Source organism: Chrysemys picta, chromosome 3, assembly GCF_011386835.1.
Source record: "Chrysemys picta bellii isolate R12L10 chromosome 3, ASM1138683v2, whole genome shotgun sequence".
In the NCBI taxonomy this organism is placed as follows: Eukaryota; Metazoa; Chordata; order Testudines; family Emydidae; genus Chrysemys; species Chrysemys picta.
Window position 1 is genome coordinate 43,079,441 of NC_088793.1, and position 22,526 is coordinate 43,101,966.

A 22,526-nucleotide genomic window follows, 5' to 3' on the forward strand; every position below is an offset into this window, starting at 1 on the left:
GTTCAGTACTACCCCATGAGAAATAATGGAGCCAACACAAGTACAACTCCATCTATCCCTGCCAGTGTTCATAGCTATGTCAACAACACCTTATGTTCTCTTGTCACCCAGTTAAATTATGTGCACCATAGCATTCTCATATTCCATTTCAATACTGCACACACAGAGAACTGAAGCATATTTGACAGGCATGATTTCCCTTTATTAAGCTCTTATGATGGCATCTCTCTAAATTAGATATGAAACATAAGTTTCAAATTAATTCTGCCACTTATTAATATTTCTAGTATCTTCCCCAGAGCTGCAGTGATCAGAAATTCCATCCAGGACCTGAGGAAATTTTCACAGAACCCAGTGGAGTTCCACACAACATTTCCATTTCAACTCACTAGAATTTTCTGACAGAAAAATATTTTGTCCAATTTTTTTTGACTAGCTCTACTTCCAATCCATTGATTCTGTTCCCTCTGAATCATGGTGAATATCACCTTTGTGCTATTGCACCAGTCTCTGTAACATAGGGACATATTGGTAAAAAAAGTTACCCACTGTACATCTAAACATCTCTAAGTCTTAATTTCTGACTGCACAATTCATTTTGTCATTATCTTGCTTCACGATATTAAAAAATTGAAGCTAACTTGTTCCCTTTCTTAATCATGCTGTGAATTTTCTTTCTCATCCACATATAATAGATCTTATTATAATTCATGCTGTATTTATTACTAATACACATGGTCTCAGTCAAATCCACCCCTTGTGTAAACAAATGCAACTCAGCTGACTTCAATGACATTGTACTTGCTTATCTATCTAGTGCATTTGCATGCTACGTTCATGTCCCTCCCCATTTCCCCTAATGTATCATTTTCTTTAAGCGAGTCATCCAATTTGATTTTGCTTAGTATATTGATGTTTTCCAATGTTTAAAGTTTATTTTTCCCTTTCTCCTTTTAATTAGAATCCTAAATCTATCCTTGAGTATTGTTTCTGATTCCTTTGTGTTCAATTATGACCTTTATTGGTGATGATTGAACATGGCTCCATGTCTAGTTGGCAGCCAGTTTCAAGTGTGTGCCCCAGGGTTCGGTCCTGGGGCTGGTTTTGTTCAATATCTTCATTAAGATAAAACATTAATTTGTTCAATTATCTTCCATCTGGAGGATGGCGTGGACTGCACTCTCAGCAAGTTTGCAGATGACACTAAACTGAGAGGAGTGGTAGATACGCTGGAGGGTAGGGATAGGATACAGAGGGACCTAGACAAATTAGAGGATTGGGCCAAAAGAAACCGGATGAGGTTCAACAAGGACAAGTGCACAGTCCTGCACTTAGGACGGAAGAATCCCATGCACTGTTCCAGACTAGGGACTGAATAGCTAGGAAGCAGTTCTGCAGAAAAGGACCTAGGGGTTACAGTGGACGAGAAGCTGGATATGAGTCAACAGTGTGCCCTTGTTGCCAAGAAGGCTAACGGCATTGCCAGCAGATCGAGGGACGTGATCATTCCCCTCTATTCGACATTGGTGAGGCCTCATCTAGAGTACTGTGTCCAGTTTTGGGCCCCACACGACAAGAAGGATGTGGAAAAATTGGAAAGAGTCCAGCGGAAGGCAACAAAAATGATTAGGGGGCTGGAGCACATGACTTATGAGGAGAGGCTGAGGGAACTGGGATTGTTTAGTCTGCAAAAGAGAAGAATGAGGGGGGATTTGATAGCTGCTTTCAACTACCTGAAAGGGGGTTCCAAAGAGGATGGATCTAGACTGTTCACAGTGGTACCTGATGACAGAACAAGGAGTAATGGTCTCAAGTTGCAGTTGGGGAGGTTTAGGTTGGATATTAGGAAAAACTTTTTCATTAGGAGGGTGGTGAAGCACTGGAATGGGTTACCTAGGGAGGTGGTGGAATCTCCTTCCTTAGAGGTTTTTAAGGTCAGGCTTGACAAAGCCCTGGCTGGGATGATTTAGTTGGGAATTGGTCCTGCTTTGAGCAGGGGGTTGGACTAGATGACCTCCTGAGGTCCCTTCCAACCGTGATATTCTATGATTCTATGATTTATTAGAGATAAAAATTCATAGATGTTAAGGTCAGAAGGGGGGACCATTAGAGCATCTTGTCTGAGCTTTTGTATACCACAGGCAATAGCATTTCACCCGAACTTGTGTCTGACTATAGCATATCTTCTGGAAGACACCCAGTGTTGTTTTGACTTGGTTTGACATCAAGAGATGAAGAATCCATCACTTCCCTTTGTAGTTTGTTTGTTGTTTATCAAGCTCCCTATTAAAAATGGGTTCCTTATTTCTAATTTGAATATGTCTGGGTTTATATTCTAACCATTGGTTCTCGTTATGCCTTTCTCTGCCAGGGTAAAGAGCCCTATAATATTTGAAATTTTCTCCCTTTAAAGGTACTTATAGATTGTAATCAACTCAGCTCTTGATCCTCTTTTTGATAAGCTAAACATATTGCTTTGTAGTGAGAGACTTAAGGAGCTTGTTTTCTCCAGCCCTCAGATCAAGACATTTTGCGACACCCTGTCCAATTTTTCAATATTATTTTAAAAATGTGGGCAGAAGAACTGGATGCAATATTCCATTATCAGTCTCAGCAATGCCAGATGCAGAGGTAAAAATCACCTTCTACTCCTGCTCACTACTCTCCTGTTTATTCATCCAAGGATTGTATTAGCTCTTTTTGCTACTAGATGGGACAGAACACCACACCCAGAAGGCATGTGGGTTACAAAAGTATCACATTGGAAGCTCATGGTCAGTTGCTTGGCAAGTCTAGTGTTTTTCCTTTTGTTACTTGTTAATTCAGAGATCAAATTAAAGAGCAATCCTGTATTGTATGGACAAGTATGTCACATCTGGCTTATGGCCTGATCCTGTGGTCTTTACTACATGCAAAACTTTCATTGACTTCAGTGGGAGTTACATATACATATGTAATGCAGGATCAGAAGCACAATAGTGTATAGGCATACAGTTTACACACTCACACAGTATATACACTGTAAATTTACAATTATTTCCCTTCATAAAAGACAGCAAAACTAGCTGCAAATCTGAACAGAGATGTTTCCACTTTAGGAATTCAGCTAAGACACATGGCTCTCAGAATATTTAGCCTTCCTGCTTCCAGCATTTTGGCCACTATGTCCTGTTGGCTCTTCATGTCTAAACCTCCACCTTAGATTCACACCAAGAAAAATCTTGTGTTTTGCCTTTCACCCAGAAATCACTATTCTTCCTAGACCATGTTGAGTTAGACTGGTTTCTCCATACTCTAATACCAGCTTCCCAGAGTTGTCTGCCAATGAGGGACACTTTTTAGATGCGGTGGACAGTCCTTTTGCTCTTTTATTTTCTTTTGTTTTTGATCTGGCCATGAAGAGAGAAAGCCCTTTACCCATCTATTACCTTAGCATTGACCAACCCCACTTGATTCCTTTTCAGACATTGTCATTTTCCTGTCAATAATATCTCATTGATTGCTTGTGCTGGACATCTGTATCTATCTATGGTCTTAAATAAATAGATTGTAAGCAATTTGGGGCAGGGACCATCTTTTTCTTGTGTTTTTACATCACCTACCACCTTGGAATCCTGGTCCATGACTGGAGTTCCTTGGTGCTACAGTAATACAAATAATAACTGTGAAGTTCTTAGGTTTAATCCCAAAGGTTTCTGTAGTAGCTCAATAATTCAGTGACGTGTTGTTCATTACTACCTTTGCCATAACAGTTTGTTTGAGTTGCTTAATCACTGAACAAGCAGTGCCCTAAGCTACATGATGCTAGATTTTCATGGCATGGTGTTTGGGAGTTTACAGATCCCATGGGGATTGTAAGCAGGACCTGCGGTGGAGTGTTCAGTGTGACTTAATGCCACGTGAGTCAATTTGCCTGAATTATGTTCTTGGATAAAGGTTTAAAAAATCCTCTTGAACTCAATGGAAATCCACATGTTCAAAAGGGCCTAAACCAAAGCCCAATGAAGTCATCCTGACTCTTTTAATTGGCATCTGTTAAAAGGTAGCATAGGGTAGCATAAAATCCCTCTTTACCCTGTAAAGGGTTAAGAAGCTCAGATAACCTGGGGGCACCTGAACAAAAGGACCGAAGATACTTTCAAATCTGGGGGGGGGGGGGGAGGCAAGGTTTTTGGTCTGTGTCTGTCTGAATCAGCCAGGAAACAGGGCAGGAGAAAATATATCTGAACTAAGCATCTAGTCTTGCAGAAATAGTAATAGCAGAAAAGAAATGCATTAGATTGCCTTTTGTTTTGCTTGTGAATTTTTCCCTGTGCTAAGGGGGAGGTTTATCCCTGTTTTTGTAACTTTAAGGTTTTGCCTAGAGAGGAAATCCTCTGTGTTCTTGAGTCTTTTGTTATTCTGTAAAGTACTTAAATCCTGATTTTACAGAGATGATTCTTTTACCTTTTCTTTAATTAAAATTCTTCTTTTAAGAACCTGATTGATTTTTCATTGTTTTTAAGATCCAAGAGTTTGGGTCTGCATTCACCTGTAGCAATTGGTGAGGATATTATTCTCAAGCTTCCCCAGGAAAGGAGGTGTAGGGGTTTGGGGGGGATATTTGGGGAAGGTAGGGCTCCAAGTGGCCCTCCCTGAATGTTTGTTTAAATCACTTGGTGGTGGCAGCATACTGTTCTAGGTGGAAGTTGTGCCTTGGGAAAGTTTTTAACCTAAGCTGGTAAAAATAAGCTTAGGGGGTCTTTCATGTGGATCCCCACATCTGTACCCCAGAGTTCAGAGTGGGGAAGGAACCCTGACAGAATCTATGGTGGTTCAGACCCAAACAAGCACATCAACTCAGTGTTAGAAAAGGGAGGAGATGGTGGTGTAATGAATAGGGCCTGAAAGGATGAGGAGGGAGGGAAGTGGGACCTGGAGCTAGGATGTGGATGGTAATTGACACTGAGGTGGAGGAAAGAGGGGAATGTGTCCTGGAACCAAAACAAGGAGTTAAATGGGGAGAGGTATCACCACAAAGAGGGAGGAGAGGAACAACGTGCTCTCTCTTGCAGCCAGGACATTGCGAAGCATTTGGTGAAGGTTTGGGCTTGAGTGGGAAGATGGGTAGCAGGGTTTTCCTTGCTTCAGTGAGAACAGGCAGTGGGAAATAAGGATGTTGATTGGGTCTTAGTGGCAGAGAAGGGAATGAGCCCTGCAGCCAGAATTAGCACGCGTTAGGGCCAGAGGGGCCATATCTGCCTTGGGGTGGTTTTAGAAGTGATTTTCTGCCTACAACCCCAGTTCAGCAGTCATGTCTGTCTTCAGTGCTCCTTGTGGCCTGGTTCCTTTTAGTGTCTGAGCTGAGAAACATGAGGCCTAAGCTCTGATTACTGCTGTGTGGTGCCATGACTTGCCTTGTGATGGCTGCTTTCTAAGTTCTGCTCTACAAAACAACACTTCCACCTTCACTGAGATGAGAAACATATTGCCAGACATAATAGATGGGCCAAGATTTTCCTGTTTTCTTTCAGATTCTTCATAAATGTACCTAGCCTCAGCTTCTGGCTTTTCAGAAAGTGACCTGTGTGTATTGGAGATATCTTGGCTGACTTCTTTTGGAACATTTATAGTCATGGAGCAGAAGGTGAAGCTGACAGACCATTGCTGGAAATGGCAACCAGAAAAGCTAAGACCACAGAACATGGGTCTGAATGAATCCTGCCATGGAAAAAACAATGGGAGCGGGGAAGAGGAGAACTCCAGGAGGTACGTTACATAGTGCCAGATTTAGTAAGGCATTTAGGCATCTAAAGATGCAGAGAAGCTCTTATGTCCAGTTCCTCAAACGTACTTAGGCACCTAATTCGGATTGAAATCAAGTTAGGTACGTAAAATATCTTTGAAAATCTGGGCCCTGCGGGGGTGGTGGTGGTTGAAAAGCACCTAAGTAGGTTAGGAAATGCAAATGATATCAACGGGAGTTAGGCACCTAACCTGCTTTGGAACATTTGTAAATTCCACTAGGTGCCTAAATACCTTTGTAAATCTGGCCCATAGGCCTAAAAGCCATCACTGCCTACAGAGCACAGATTTCTGCTCTCTGACTGTGTCCTCAATTCTGCTCCGCAGGGATTCTTCCCAAATCTTTGCTACTCATGGGGCCACAGAGGAGGAATTAGCAAGATCAACCTCCTATCCATATCTCACTCTCAAAATCCCCTCCCCCTTAATTGCCTGAGGATCATTACACTGGCTGCCCTTTCTAAAAACAAATGATATCCCTGGATATTAATTAATTTTTATTGTTATCTTCTAGCAAAGTTCTAGTTTGGCTCATAATATCACTCATTTATCTGTATGCAGATAGTTCCAGATCTCATTTCTTTGCTAAGCTTGTTGCATTTGGATGTAGGCACTTTAAAAACTCTCTATTAATGTGGTTACTTCCTCCTTTATTAGTCTCCATAAATCCATAATTTAACCTGAAGTGCACATTTTAGCTTTATCTTATCAACCTGTTTTTACACCTTCCTTCCTCTGCTTTATTCCCTCTGTGTATTTGCCATTTCTCCTCCTGTCCTACTATAAACTCTCTCTGACAAGTCTGCCTTTTTTTTTAAAGCAAGCAAGCAGCCCTCCAATTCGAGTGTCATCATTTGTTCAGACATTGTATATTCCTTCAGTATATAGTCCCACTAATTCAAAATCACTGCCCATGACTAGATAACAGTAGCCTTCTCCTGGTCCTTCTAACACAGCATCTGGGCCAAATTTATCCCTAATTTGTACACTGCTCCCTGCTCTACTCCCTGGCACTGGCTTTTTCTCTGTCCCTTCTTTCTTTTTGGTGCAAGAACCTTCTTCCCTGCAGCTTCTTTCCTCTGGAACAGCCCTTTTTATTCCTCATCAGTTTTCCAGCTGATTTCAGATAACAACTGAAAGCATCTTTTTTTCCCTTGCGTTTGCCTCAGTTTGTCTTTTTGGTTGTCCTTTATTAGTTCTCTCTGTTGTAACATTATCTAACTCTGTAAAGGATAGAGTTTGTATGAAAGTCACTGTACAAAATAAAGTGGTATAGTTCTTTGCATATTTAAAAAAATTGAATTGTATTTCATATTTCTACCCAACTTCTTTATAAATTCTGGTTTGTTGCTTTGGACTATCCTTCACAGGTTTTGATGGCTTGTGAGTATACATTTCTCTGACTCCTTCCCTAGTGAGGCAGATAATATCCAACTCTTCTGATTTAAAATTTAATTTCAGATAGTCATTACATTACAATTCAGAAAGATATGTTCCTCCACAGGACTGTTGCTGTCTACCAAATTCCATATGTTAGAACAAGAGTTGGCTCCTTTCTTGATTAGCCCTTTTTAGCTAATTGATCTGTAAAAAATTAACTTTATTAAAAAGAAGAACAGGAGGACTTGTGGCACCTTAGAGACTAACAAATTTATTAGAGCATTTATGCTCTAATAAATTTGTTAGTCTCTAAGGTGCCACAAGTCCTCCTGTTCTTCTTTTTGCGGATACAGACTAACACGGCTGCTACTCTGTAACTTTATTAAATAATCCAGTAACAAACACAGCTAAGCCTTATTCATATAAACAGCATACGGTGCCACATACTCCAGAGATAAGGATCTCAAAACTGAATGTTACTTGCCCAGTAAACAGGAAGGCCTGAGAATGATAGTTTTTTAAATCAGAACCTACAGAATTAGCATAACTTTAATGTATACCAAGTTCAAGCTATATAAACAATAGAAATTCTCCTTCCTTATCAAACTTCATGTATTGCTCACGTGAGCAGCAGTGTTTATTTAAGAGTAAAAAGAAACTTGGTTCTCTTTAAAGTTAACTAGTTTAGTTCTGAACGGACTTATCCTGAGCTCCACTCTGTTATAAATATTTTTGAGTGTAAAGTAATTTACACATTAGCACAACAATCAAAGAAACTAACTGAGCCAGTTTCTGCCAATGATACAAAGGGCCTGATTCTCTAATTCACCAAGGCCCCTTTACAGTGCTCTAGCAATTAGCCCTAGAGGATACATAACTATCAGGCTACTTCATGAGTAGGTTCAATTCTCAGTCCTGGCTCCAGCAACACAGAGCAACTGGAGGACTGCTCTAAAGGGGCAGCTGGGAATTCCTCTATTGCAGGGGATTCCTTGAGTGGTGCACTCAGAGCTACATCATCTCTCCCTTTGCGGTTTCAGGGGTGGGATCGAGCACATGGCACTTCACCAGATCCTGACTGGCATAATGGCTGGCTTTTGCAGGGGTGACTTACAGCAACCCAGGATCAGGGAAGTAGGAAGATTGCTTACAGCCAACTTCTCCCACCTTCTCCTCTCAGCTGCACGGGGTATAATTTCAGCGCACTTGAGGACTGAGCCCATGAATTTAAACCCGAGTTACAGTGGCAGAGTCTGGTTTTCTTGGAGAACACTTTAGTACCCTATCCTTAAGCCAACTGAGGCAATGCAAGCACTGCTAACCACACTTTACTATAAATACTATAAATACAATAGCCCAGTGCACTATGGGGAGGGACAGCAGGAAGACTCCCCACATTCTTGCATAGCCCAGACTAGGGCCAGGCAGAACTGCAGTCTCTATGCTCAGAAGAGTGCAAAAGCCACTCGCTAGTTACTTTCTTCAGGGCATTCAGCATCCCAAAGTGGAGGGGTGGGGAAGGAAGGGTGGAGAGTAGGGAGACCCATGGTTCCATCCTTTCCACGTGCATGCCTCTGTTTGACACCTGGAGAGCTTCAGCAGACATATCTCTGGTGCTCCCTCTGCAGAGGAGTGAGGCTCCACACTGCCCCCGAAATGGCACAATCTACTCAAGAATAAAGGGTTGCTCTCATTTATACCAGTTTTACAGTATCGGCGTTACTTCTGATTTACGCAGTAAGGACCAGGTTGTCTTACCTGGCTGAGCAGATAGTTAAGGAGGAGCAAGGGCCTGTGACACTTCTCGGGATGCCCAGACCTATGGGTGATCTTGTTACTCCTCTATATAAGCAAGAGAGAGATTTGCTGGTGCTAAACTGAGTGGCAGCTCCTTCTCACCCCCTCTATTAGCCACCCCAGACAAATTTCTCTGGACTCTGCCGTCCTTACTTTGCTTGGCAGATATGGCTTGGTGGACCCCAGTTCCCGAACCCCCTTGCAGAGCATTTCCCTTCAATACCCAGCCCTTGTCATAGGATGCTTACAGAAATTACCAAGTCCACTATTTCCAAAGAGACAGGTTTCAGAGCAGCAGCCGTGTTAGTCTGTATCCGCAAAAAGAAGAACAGGAGTACTTGTGGCACCTTAGAGACTAACAAATTTATTAGAGCATAAGCTTTCGTGGACTACAGCCCACTTCTTCGGATGCATATGCATCCGAAGAAGTGGGCTGTAGTCCACGAAAGCTTATGCTCTAATAAATTTGTTAGTCTCTAAGGTGCCACAAGTACTCCTGTTCTTCTTTTTTCCAAAGAGACAGTGTACATACCAGCCAGCTAGCTCAGCTGATGATACACACTTTACTTTAATATTACAGCACTGAGATGAATTTACAGTAAAACCAAGAATAAGTTTATGAATAAAGAACAGAGATTTAAGTGATACCAAGCAAAGATAATAGAAACAGAAATGGTTACAAATAAAAAAAAAAGTATAGCACACTTCTAAGGGTACGTCTATACTTACCTCCGGGTTCGGCGGTAAGCAATTGATCTTCTGGGATCGATTTATCGCATCTTGTCTAGACGCGATAAATTGATCCCGGAAGTGCTCGCCTTCGACACCGGTACTCCTGCTCTGTGAGAGGAGTACGCGGAGTCGACGGGGGAGCCTGCCTGCTGCGTGTGGACCCGCGGTAAGTACCTTGTAGTTCGAACTAAAATAGTTCGACTTCAGCTACGTTATTCACATAGCTGAAGTTGCGTATCTTAGTTCGAACTGGGGGGTTAGTGTGGACCAGCCCTAAGAGACTAAACATGATTGAAGTTTGCTAAAGTTCTTTGGCCAAAACAGTTTCTCACCTTACTGTCCTTTTGCAGAGTTTGATGATTTTCAGTCACTCCAGGATCCAGATTTTTCATGAATCATTCCCCTCTGCCAGGAGTGTTCCTCAGTGACCCCAAAGCTTTCCTTCCCTGCAGTGTACCCCCAAACAAGGTTCTTCTCTCTCGCTAGTGAGCAGACACCATGCTGTCCATGCTGTTTTTCTCATCCTTCTGTTCATTTGCATTTCCCGCTGTCTTAATATGCAAACATAGCTTGTTTTGTGTTGGCTTTTACCATGCTCAATTTACATCAAAGACCTAGGCAGACACATACATCAACATTCCTGTCTAGAAACTCCTTGGTTATCAACACTGACTGTTTTGATGGGTTTAAATATATGTTCAGCATACATGTATAACTTTTTAATAGTTACCCATTTATACATGACACAATGATTAGGATGACCAGTATGATATAAGTTTTCCTTTGGTACCTTACACGACATTCTTTATAGCTAAATACCATATGCTAGGTGTAGTGAGTTTGCCAGGCCTGATAGGAATTGCTGTTATATGACAGTGAACAATTGGTACTAGAATTTGAGGGGCTCTTAGGATTACAAACCCCAACCCCAGTGCTCAGACTACCTGAATATCGGTCTGATGTAGAGGGCAGCTCCAGTTCTTTGTGAACACCCCACTGTGAGCCAGTGGGTAGGGAGGGAATGGGGAAGTAAAGGAAAGGGAAAGGAATGGGCAGAACTTTGGCTTCTGCCCCCCCATTTACTGAGCAGATTAGCTCTACCAATAGAGGCCAACAGAAGGATTCTAAGATAGCAGCTTGGTAATTAAAATTCAAATTATTTTCCACCTGCCTTCACCCCAACATGAATGGGTGAGTTGGGCATGCCATTGCCATCTCTCAGCATGGTGGATTTAGCTGTGGAATGTTTAGATTTTTGAATTAACTAAAGTATGGTATAAAAGAAGAAGTTCCCAGTGGTTGCTAGTGGCTTCATTAAGATGGAACCTGCTACTAGGAAGCTTGCGAAGTTTTCACTGACTACAGCTTTCCTGGAGATCACATGGGATGCATGCTCAGAAGAGGATAACAAGATTATAGTGATGAAGATGAAACATAAATAAATTGATTAATTTGTTATTTTTTTAATTGGTCAAAATATTTATTTTGCAGAAGATTAGTATTTTAACCATACTGTGTCTTTGTTACAATGTAGCCAAATTCTAATGCCTTTTCAGTTATCTACATCATATGGCAAAATGTTCTACTATCGTGGGTGTAGGGGAGGAGCAGAGCTATTCCAGTTAAATTGAATGACTTCAGATAGGAACTGTTAGGCATAATATTAATTGAGCATCTTTAAGCAAGGTGTCTAAGTACATGAGATGACCGATTGACTTCAATGAGTCTACTCATGTGCTTAAAGTTAGTCACATACTTAAGCACCCAATCCTTCAAATTCTTACTGAAATCAATGGGAGTGTTGACATAAATAATCATTTGCAGGATTTAGGTCTTAATATTTTAATAGTAATCTTGCTACAATAATCCGTAGGTCCTCCTTGAATGGCAAACCATTAATGCAATTTTACTCCTGTGATTATCTCAAGAAATTTTTTATAAATTCATCCTAAACTGTTTGCAATTGAAATGTATCTGTGGTGTGATTAATAGTTTTGCATGGTAATTTGGTCACATTTTGTTGCTTGATGAAAATGATGATTTAATTATGATAACTTGATGAGGCAAGCTCTTTAAACACTTCCATTTTTTAAAAACTCTTGATTAAGGACCAAGGTCATAGTTAACATACAAGGTTATAATACCAGTAAAAGTATAATCTAGCTGCTTGGTTGGAAAATTGAAATCTCTCCAAATTCTGATCGACAAAAATGGTGAAACCTTCATATTTTTTTCCAAAGTGATTTTTCTGAACTGGCTTTTAAATCATGGAGTATTTCAATCCTCTTCAGAACCCTCCTAGCTCATCAAAAATGGACCACTTTTGATCAAACAGAATCACTTTTGTATCCCCTACCATTTTCTGAAAACATTCTGTCTCTGTGCCTCCAACCAATAGTCTCAGGACTCAGTTCTGCTCTCTTAGTCAGGAAAAACTCCTATTAAAGTCAAGGTCCCATGGCATTATTTATCTCCCTTGCAGCTTTTTGCTTCACCATGGAAAGTGTGCACTGTGGTTGTGAGGTGGTGATAGTTTTTCCCAGCAGACATTCTGAAGATCTGGACTGAAAGAATAAAGATTTGTCATTGTCTATTCAGAAAGTGAGAACACAGCTACTGTTGTTGCATTTTCAAGATGACATAGGGAAAAATAAAGACCAGTGACATACCGTTCTGGTGAGTATTTCACAAATTGACAAAGGGAGTTGACTGGCTGAGAGGGAACCTGAACTTTGAAAGACAACTAGGTGGTGTTCAGGCTAGATGTGTCTGCATAGGGAGAACCGGATGCAGAAGTGAGTAGCTGGAAACCAGCATGTAGGTAATCATCTTTCTTGCAGGTTTGAACTACAGCACATGCATACTCAATACCATATTCAGAATTCTTCACCAAGCATTGCTGTCCACTAATCTCCCTGCTGCTGAGTTCCTCCTCTCCAATCATAACCTGACCTTTTTCAACACTACCCATCAGCCATCACCCTCTTGCCCTCTTATTTGGCCTTTTGGTGACTTCCAGCTTACCAACACTGATGTCGTCTCATCTGCTTTCAGCTCTCTCCTCAGTGCCCTCTCTTCCCTTTCTCCCATTGATATAATTGCTGATTCTTGCCATGCTTTGCTCTCCTCCATCCTTGACTCTTTTGTCCCTATCCCGCACTTCAGTGTCCATCCTACCAGTCCCCAGCCCTGGCTCATCCCCAATACGCATCTCCTCTGCTCCTGCTTTCTCGTGCTGTGGAACATCTCCGGCAGAAATCCCATGAACAAGCTGACTTCCTCCACTACATTTTTTTCTTTCCTCCAGTTACATCTTCCTGACCCAAGAATTCTACTTCTCCAACTTAACTGAATAACACACTACAAATGCAAGCAACTTTTTCACCACCTTTGACTCACACTTCAAACCCTTCCCTCCTGCTTTCATTTCTCTCTACAGACCAGGTGTCGCCAATTTCTTCCAAGAGACAATTTACCCATTATGACATGACTTTCCTCCTTCCCTGGGCTCACCTTCCCTTCCACTACTACAACTCTTCCTTTCTTCTCTCTTGTCACAGACATAGAAAGTTCTCATCTGTTCTCTTTGCCTAACTCCTGGTTCACAACTGGGGTTCCTAGATGCTATTGTAATACACATAATACATACAGATAGTGACAATTCAGAAACAGGTTTGTAGGAATATAGTAGGTGTAACTGATGAAGAGAAACTGGGCTCTGATTCAGCAAAATATTTACACATATACTTAAGTTTAAGCAAGTGCTAAACAGGACTGGATAACGTGTTTAAGTGATTTGCTGAATCTGGGTCTTAAAGAAGAGGCAGAGTACCTGGGAGCTTTATCCCAGGCATGACAAAGAGGGATCAGTTGTGAGGACAAGGGATGAGATTTGGATAGAGAAGGAAACATTCAAAGGTCACCCCAGAGATACTCTGAGAGGGACTGCGAGCAGCTGGAAATAGATGAGAGTCAGAGGTTTGAGTTGAGAGGTCAGGAGAGTCAGCCGAAAGAGTAGTAATGATTTTTCATTCTGTGCACAAAGGACCTGACCATATGCCCACTGAACTCAGTGGAAAGCTTTTCACTGACTTCAGTGAGCATTGGTTAGGTCCCCAATACACACAAACTTGCCAGCAGAGCTTTAATTGCAATCTGATCAAGTCCATCAGAGGACTTTGTAGACTTTAGTAAATCAATGTGCCTGCAATGTTTGGAAGATAACTTTAAACCCCAGTTTTTGGAATAGAGTGTGCAAAGCAAAGCAAGGGGGAGTAAAAGAACTAATGCCCGGATGCTTAAAGGTATTTAGGTGCCTAACTCCCACTGATTTAAAGGTATTTAGAAGATAAATACCTTAAAGTTCTGGGCCTAAAAGTCCATATTGTGACTACTTTTGGAAAAGAACAGGAATCAGTTAACCATCAGTGCAGATGACAGCAATTAGGAATTATGCTGACTGAGGGATAACAAGGAAGTTTCCATGCTAAACCATTGGAAAGATGTATAATGTTTATTTAAGACTTCCTATCAACTTTTCTGAAACAATCTCAGTTGATTAAATAAAGCTGAGTGACAGACAATTCACTAATTGTGTAACAAATATATTAATTCTGTACAAAATCCCAAAGAGTAAATGAAGTACTTTCCACATGTGTATTGCATGTGGACACAAGTAAATGGAGGTTTTAATTGCTTGTTTTATGTAGAGCATTCAATACTGAGATACTGTTAAGAAATAAGACCAATCCAAGGTAATATATTGTAAACTGTTGAAGGAATTAAAAAAAAAAGGGGGGGGGGGAAGCTTATTGCTTGCTAGATAGTTATTCAGAACTGTTAACATTTTGTGTTATTTGATCCTTCTGAAGAATTATTTATAAAAATAATCTTCATCTTGGAATAAAAATTTCAGGAAGGCTAGCTCTCTCGGCTCCAGTACAGAAAAGAATCCCTATTCAACAGTACTTACACACATGCTTAAACTTTAACTTAACAGGGATAGAGTAAAGCACATGCTTAAGTACTTTCCTGAATTGGGGGCCTCTTGTCAGGATGTTAATGAAAATTCAAACTTCACAAATCTCCTGCAAATTTGCCTCTAAATACTTTGAGGTTGGTAGTTTTCCTACAAAATTAGAAGGATACAGCCAATTTTATCACCTCTAGGTAACTCTTAATATGTGACATTATTAGAATAGCTGTTCTGATGGGATTTTCAATTAAAACTACTTTGAATGATGGTCAACAGCACATATAAGATCAATAAGAAATGTACAAATGTAGAGAAAATGAGGGAGACATAAACAAGAAAGAAAGTGAGACCTAGGAGAAATGAAGAGAAAAATGAATCCAGGAAAGGCATAGAGAGAGAGAAATCCATTGTAGTCACAAGAAACAGGACACCAAAATAGAAACCAAGGAAATTTAAGTGGCAAGAGGAAGGAAGGAATTTTCAAAGTGAACAAAATGCACAACTAAAAATAGAAAGCAGACTGGAACAAAATGAATAGACAATAGAAAAGGGTAAGGAAAGTGATGAAGAGAGACCTGGAGAAAGTCTGGAGAAAGGAAGTCATGCAGAAGAAGAAGAAGCAAGGAAGGGGAAAGAAGAAAAACTCTGAACAGAAAGAACAGTGGAAAGACAAAGTCAGTGAAAATTTGCTCCCAGATCAGCATGGTGGATCTATACTCAGATATTCTTTTCTCCCAATATTACCACTGATGTGATATTAGCAGCACAAATTCAGCTGCACTCACCACTGCTTAGGCACTAAGTAGCTTGATTTAGTCAATAAAAGAGGCTAACGTTTAGCCGCTTGTAGTTGGTCAGAATAAAAAGACTTCAGTGAAAAAAACAAACCAAAACTAAAAAACTACAACATGTGACCTTAACTTCACGATTCAGTCTCATTGTTTTTCCATCATCAACCCATCCTCCCCCTACTTCTGTCTGTGTCTTCTCTATTTAGGATAGGATTTTCATATGCATTCAGCATTGCCTTAATTCTGCTCCCATTGAAGCTGATTTCAACAGGAACAGAATTAGTCTCATTAGAGTTGGTATGGCAACACCCATTTTTTTATGTTCTCTGTGAATATATACATCTTCCTACTGTATTTTCCACTGCATGCATCTGTTGAAGTGGGCTTTAGCCCATGAAAGCTTATGCTCAAATAAATTCGTTAGTCTCTAAGGTGCCACAAGTACTCCTTGTTCTTTTTGCGGATACAGACTAACACGGCTACCACTCTGAAACCCTCACTGAGAAGCTGCTGGTAAAATGCTCTGGCATCACCATCCAAAAGCACTGTTAGGTACTATGCAGTTGAAGAAACTGATGTGTGCACATACAGGCACATACTGGTGGCTATTGGAGATTGAAAGTGAAATGAAAGGGAAACCAGGTATTCAGGTACAGAACTGGAGTATCTGACTATTGTGGAGTCCCTCAAAGCTTATTGTCCCTATTTACTAAGCATGAAATCACTGTCTATATGGGGGAGCACGTACCATGAAGTGGGTCCTTATGAAGCACAACCCAGAAGCATGCCTGTGGAGATGGATTCAAAAGCTTCTGAGTTACGTTCAGTGTGCCAGCTGATCTACTGAAGGAGCCCCAGACTGGGTAGGTTCAATGCACTCAGGAGCAATTCCGCATTGATCCGGCTGGTGTAGGAAGGTAACAGGATCGTATAGCTAGCAAGCATACAGAGAACAGTGCTGGAGTGTCGTCATGACAACAAAGTGGCAGTACACATGTGATATGAAATGACTCTGAGTTGAGTATCCGACAGAGCTTTTTGGCTGGGCATGACTGCAGATGCTGAGGAATTGGTTTTTCCCTGTTAAGAAAGGAAAGTGCCAGCAAGAAAAGGCAGAACTGCTTTAGGGGAAATGCCCCAACCTACTAAGCCCTGGCAGTTCAGAAACACCATATGGAAACTGGCATTTGCTGGTAGCATATGACACCTTCTCTAAGTATGTGATGGTGCAACCACTGAAGGATAAAAGGACTGAGAAAATTACAGATGCATTGATGAAACATATAGTATTGCATCTGCAGTGATCAGGAGAAGGAATGAATCATGGTTATTACACAAGATTTGCTGACAACTCCAGATAACCAAGATGAGGACTGATGTTGCCATGCTGTGAATAATGTGGGAGTGGAAGGAGTAAATCTGCATCATTGGTTCTATGCTTAGAGTCTTCGTGAAGACCAGCAAGACTGGGACACAGTCACCTTTTGTCGTCTTTGCATTTAAGATCATCCAGTGCTCAACTATCCATTACTCGCCTTGTGTGATTTATTTTGGACTCTGCATACTCATGAGTTCCTGTGACTTCATGTTCAGGCACCAAGAACTGGCCAGGCCCCCTATACTTATACAGGTGGGTGAAGTGGCAGAGTCTTATATCAGTGACCTGAGGAGGAACAGATGCACTGGAAGCACGCATGCCAGGCACAAGATGACAGGGAAAAGGAAAAGTATGTGTCCATTCAGGAAGGAAAGAAGGTGTGGCTATGCAACTGGAAAAAGCAGCCTGGAAAAAAATCCCAAATGTACTCCTTTTTGAAGGGGACCTTAAATAGTGATTACAAATATATCTCCTCACTATATGTTCCATTCTATGCATCTGATGAAGTGGGCTGTAGCCCATGAAAGCTTATGCTCAAATAAATTTGTCAGTCTCTAAGGTGCCAGAAGTACTCCTGTTCTTTTTGCGGATACAGACTAACACGGCTGCTACTCTGAAAACTAAACAATGTATCCTTGGTGATACAAAAAGCAAAAGCTCTTTTCTTTGTAGTGAATTGATTTCTTGTGCACAGATTCATTGAAATAAAGGGGAAGGCAAACACCGAGGATGCTCAACAACTATCTCAGAGGGATGCAAAGAGGATTTGCAGATACCCCAGCAGGTTCCTGTGGCTCATAATGAGAGACTGGATGTGAAGAAGGAATTGCTGGGATGTTCTTAGGACCTCAACACACCACTGTCTTCAACAGAAATCTGCCCACAATAGATAGGCCTGCCCTAGAGGACATGAACCCTGCACTCACTGATAATCCTGATCCAACTGAGAATGATGTGTTCATGACTGACTGTTGGACTCAAGTGGGTGGACCAACACAGAAACCTGCATGGATGGCAGACTGCCTGGATTCCTAGGAGTTACTGCTTATTTAACTAGCAGGGAAAGTTGGAATGTTTAGTGTAGATGGCACTTGCAGCAGTAGATAGTATTATATCTTTATTTTAGTATTCAGTTGTTATTGTTTTGACCTGGGGAGTTAGCAGAAGTTCATTTCTGCCTGTGTGTACTGGAGTTGATACTTGCAGTGTCCCAATAAATCTCTGTGATTCTATAAGTTAATATTACAATATATTACTTCATGAGAGTGGATAGTATTATATTTTCTAGATTTTGTTAGTGATCATTTTTGTGGGTTAGAAAGTTTTGCTTTCTTTTTGAAGATAAGGGATTGGAAGACATGGTTCCCATCCAAAACAGCTTACTGTATACATATTAGATGTGTCACAATTAGCAAGGCTGACAAACAATAGAGAGGGAACAGGATGTGGAAGTGTGAGTTACAGCAGTGCAATGACATGGATGGTCAGCTTACACAGGTGCATATCTTGGGCTGCATCTGCACTATAAGGTGGGATGTGATTCCCCTATTTGTGTACACATACTCAGGCTAGCTCTCTTGGAGCTAGTGCGAGTATAAATAGCAGTATAGCTGTGGTAGCATGGTTAGAAGAGGAATTGCTGAGCTGCACTGAGTAAATACCCACTGGTTTCAGGCAGGTTTGTACTCAGCACAGCTCAGCTGTGCCTCCACTCCTATTGCCAGTGATATCATGACAGGTTTCAGAGTAGCAGCCGTGTTAGTCTGTATCCGCAAAAAGAAGAACAGGAGTACTTGTGGCACCTTAGAGACTAACAAATTTATTAGAGAATAAGCTTTCGTGGACTACAGCCCACTTCTTCGGATGCATATAGAATGGAACATATATTGAGGAGATATATATACACACATACAGAGAGCATAAACTGGTGGGAGTTGTCTTACCAACTCTGAGAGGCCAATTAATTAAGAGAAAAAAAACTTTTGAAGTGATAATCAAGCTAGCCCAGTACAGACGGTTTGATAAGAAGTGTGAGAATACTTACAAGGGGAGATAGATTCAATGTTTGTAATGGCTCAGCCATTCCCAGTCCTTATTCAAACCGGAGTTGATTGTGTCTAGTTTGCATATCAATTCTAGCTCAGCAGTCTCTCATTGGAGTCTGTTTTTGAAGTTTTTCTGTTGTAATATAGCTACCCGCAGGTCTGTCACTGAATGACCAGACAGGTTAAAGTGTTCTCCCACTGGTTTTTGAGTATTTTGATTCCTGATGTCAGATTTGTGTCCATTAATTCTTTTGCGTAGAGACTGTCCGGTTTGGCCAATGTACATGGCAGAGGGGCATTGCTGGCACATGATGGCATATATCACATTGGTAGATGTGCAGGTGAACGAGCCCCTGATGGTATGGCTGATGTGATTAGGTCCTATGATGATGTCACTTGAATAGATATGTGGACAGAGTTGGCATCGGGACCGGACAGTCTCTATGCAAAAGAATTAATGGACACAAATCTGACATCAGGAATCAAAATACTCAAAAACCAGTGGGAGAACACTTTAACCTGTCTGGTCATTCAGTGACAGACCTGCGGGTAGCTATATTACAACAGAAAAACTTCAAAAACAGACTCCAAAGAGAGACTGCTGAGCTAGAATTGATATGCAAACTAGACACAATCAACTCCGGTTTGAATAAGGACTGGGAATGGCTGAGCCATTACAAACATTGAATCTATCTCCCCTTGTAAGTATTCTCACACTTCTTATCAAACTGTCTGTACTGGGCTAGCTTGATTATCACTTCAAAAGTTTTTTTTCTCTTAATTAATTGGCCTCTCAGAGTTGGTAAGACAACTCCCACCTGTTTATGCTCTCTGTATGTGTGTATATATATCTCCTCAATATATGTTCCATTCTATATGCATCCGAAGAAGTGGGCTGTAGTCCACGAAAGCTTATGCTCTAATAAATTTGTTAGTCTCTAAGGTGCCACAAGTACTCCTGTTCTTCTTTTAGTGATATCATGCTACACTGCTATTTACACTCATGCCAGTTCGATGAGAGCTAGCGCGAGTATGTGTGCAAAAGAAGGGAATCATACCCCTAGCTTGTAGTGTAGACATCGCCTTAGTAGTTCATCATGATTTTTACTCTCTTCCTTTCTGGTGTTAAAAATAAAGATTATAAAGATAAGCTATTATCAGAAAAACACAATTTTCTTCATAGCAAGTCTTTGCCAAGCAGAGTTTAGAGTTGTACTAAATTTGCATTTGAGATCTGGAAACAAGATTTAATTTTAAAAGCTGGTACACTAAATGAATCTTTTATTGTGCAGTGTCTTTCCCCTTAAATCACAATATTCACTAATGGCATTTTCAGTCAGATAATGCCAGGAAAAGAAAAACTGAGAGATTAGCAAGTATTTAGTATGTAATGCTGTGCATATTCAGTTAAATGCAACTTGCTAAGAGAGGCTGTGACTAAAATGCATAAGTCATGCCTTATAAAGTTTTATTGTACTTTCTCTTTTCTTTCTCTTTTTAAAACAGCTATTGCTTAAGAGTAGAGCTGTCTAACACATTTGTGGTGAGTAATATTAAATGGAGCACCTTTTTTTGTGTTCATGAACTGTCCCTGATTTCTGAAAAATGTATTTGTTATTTGTATCTATTCACAGCATAGATTGCTTAAGCAATTTTGACTTATATATTGCTTGCCAACCATGCAATATGTCTATGTTATTAGTTATTTATGGCATGGGACTGGTTACCTCAGCCTGGCACAGTTCTGCTTTCCTGACTGGATAACTGAGATTTATAAAAGAATGCTGAACAACTAATAGTCTTGTTCATGCACAAATAAAGGCGCAAATAGAACAACCAATTGGTGACATTGATTGTCTTTAAAGTTTCAGTGGAAACCTTTAGAAAACCAGAAAAGTTTGAAAAAAATATTTTCACCAAAAATTCCCATGTTTTAAACTAGGTAATTTATGGATGAACAGATTGTTTTGTTCCAAATCATTTTGATTAGTTCCTCTAGGCACTGAGCCCGTTGCGATCCCATGGTAGTCAATGCAGGGGAGGGTACTCAGCAACTCCAGGATCAGGCATTAAACCAATTATGCCTAGTCTGCAACTCATTTATAAACAATCTGAACATGAACTGTACTTAAACCTATTGTCTGCTAACTCCTTGCCAATGCAGATATGGTCAAAAGAAGTAAGGGTCAAATCTAGTCTAGAACATCATCTAACCTGTGAAAAGTTTCAGAAGAGGAATTATAGTACCCCATAATGTGTTCTGTACAATGGTTTATGCCCAGTCAACACTGGACATGTTCTTGGGGAGACTTTGCTAGCCAGTGCCCTCATGTGGCTGTACACAGTGTCACCGCAATTCTGCTTTACTTTCCCTACACAATACTAACAGTTGTTGGGTCCTGTGCCTGACAGCTTTCCCTTCTGACTCCAGCCACGTAATTTATAGTATTTCCCCAGAAGGTGACAGGAGTCTGATAGACTCTGAGTCCAATGATCTCAGCAAAAGATCAATAATCCCAGGCCCTGCAGAGTCTTGATCCCTTTTGTTTTAAGGGGTTTGACCATCCCCTTTGCACTCTCTGGGTTCCAGCCAAGGGACCCTGCATTAAGCAGCTGGGACCAGTTCCTTACAATCCTTTCTGCTTCCCTGGGCAGCTTCCCATTTCACCTCCCTTGTAGGCCTTTTCCATACTCACATTCTCTGATTCTCCCTCTATGGAAATCCAACTTCCTGGATAGTTTCCTGCCAGTTGGCTGCTGAAGGAGTCTCCTCTTTGTAGTCTCTCTGACAGCCACCTCTCCTCTGTTCTGCAGTCTTCTTATCCCCCAGCCATTAGTTGCAGTTGAGGAGATAGTGAGTCTACTCATTAACCCCTTAGTAGCCGTGGTACGATGGGTGCTATATACCCCATAATGACATGTACACTGTGTTAACAGCAGTTCAACTAACATGGTTTTCTTGTTAGTGCAGACTATTGCCTTCTCCATTCCTTTCCTTTGCACTCTTAATAATAATAATACTATATGGAGATATGCCTATCTCCTAGAACTGGAAGGGACCCCAAAAGGTCATTGAGTCCAGCCCCTGCCTTCACTAGCAGGACCAAGTACTGATTTTTCCCTAGATCCCTAAGTGGCCCCCTCAAGGATTGAGCTCACGACCCTGGGTTTAGAAGGCCAATGCTCAAACCACTGAGCTAGCCCTCCCTTCTTCAGTGGCCCTTGCTTATTCTGAAGATACAGTACTCATTAAGAAGCTGATTGTACAAGGTACTGCATGTCCTCAGGTCTTACTTACGCCATTGGGAATTAAGGACAATATTTAATTAAACCTTGACAAACTGACAAGCATTTTCTAATGGTGGGAATTCTTAAATCAGGGAGAGAAAGGGAAACAAATATCTCAGAAATTGGTGTCACGCTATTACTAAATGCATTCATCCATTCACCCATTCATCTATAGGTTCTTCTTCTACTGCACTATTATCATACAGTCTGAGAGCTGTGTTTGTTGTAGTCCCGTAACTGTACTAAACTACAGACTCTGGCACTTCTTTTGGAAGTATGAATTCAAAGTTAGAGAGTCATCTTATCTACTGTCAACTTTACCTGTAAGTATGAAATAATTATTCATTTTCAAGGAT

The 22,526-nt window shown here is 40.9% G+C and overlaps 1 protein-coding gene across 3 annotated transcripts in view; it reads left to right on the plus strand.

Annotated features, from left to right (window-relative positions):
• MYOM2 (myomesin 2) overlaps nucleotides 1–22,526 on the plus strand; it is a 228,002-nt gene that overhangs the window by 186,474 nt on the left and 19,002 nt on the right. For all 3 annotated transcript variants that reach the window (XR_006174115.2, XR_010600067.1, XR_010600068.1), the window contains exons 40-42: nucleotides 5,514–5,748; nucleotides 20,389–20,425; nucleotides 22,346–22,493. The gene's annotated coding sequence lies outside the window, so the exon portion shown is untranslated. The remainder of the gene's footprint in view (nucleotides 1–5,513; nucleotides 5,749–20,388; nucleotides 20,426–22,345; nucleotides 22,494–22,526) is intronic.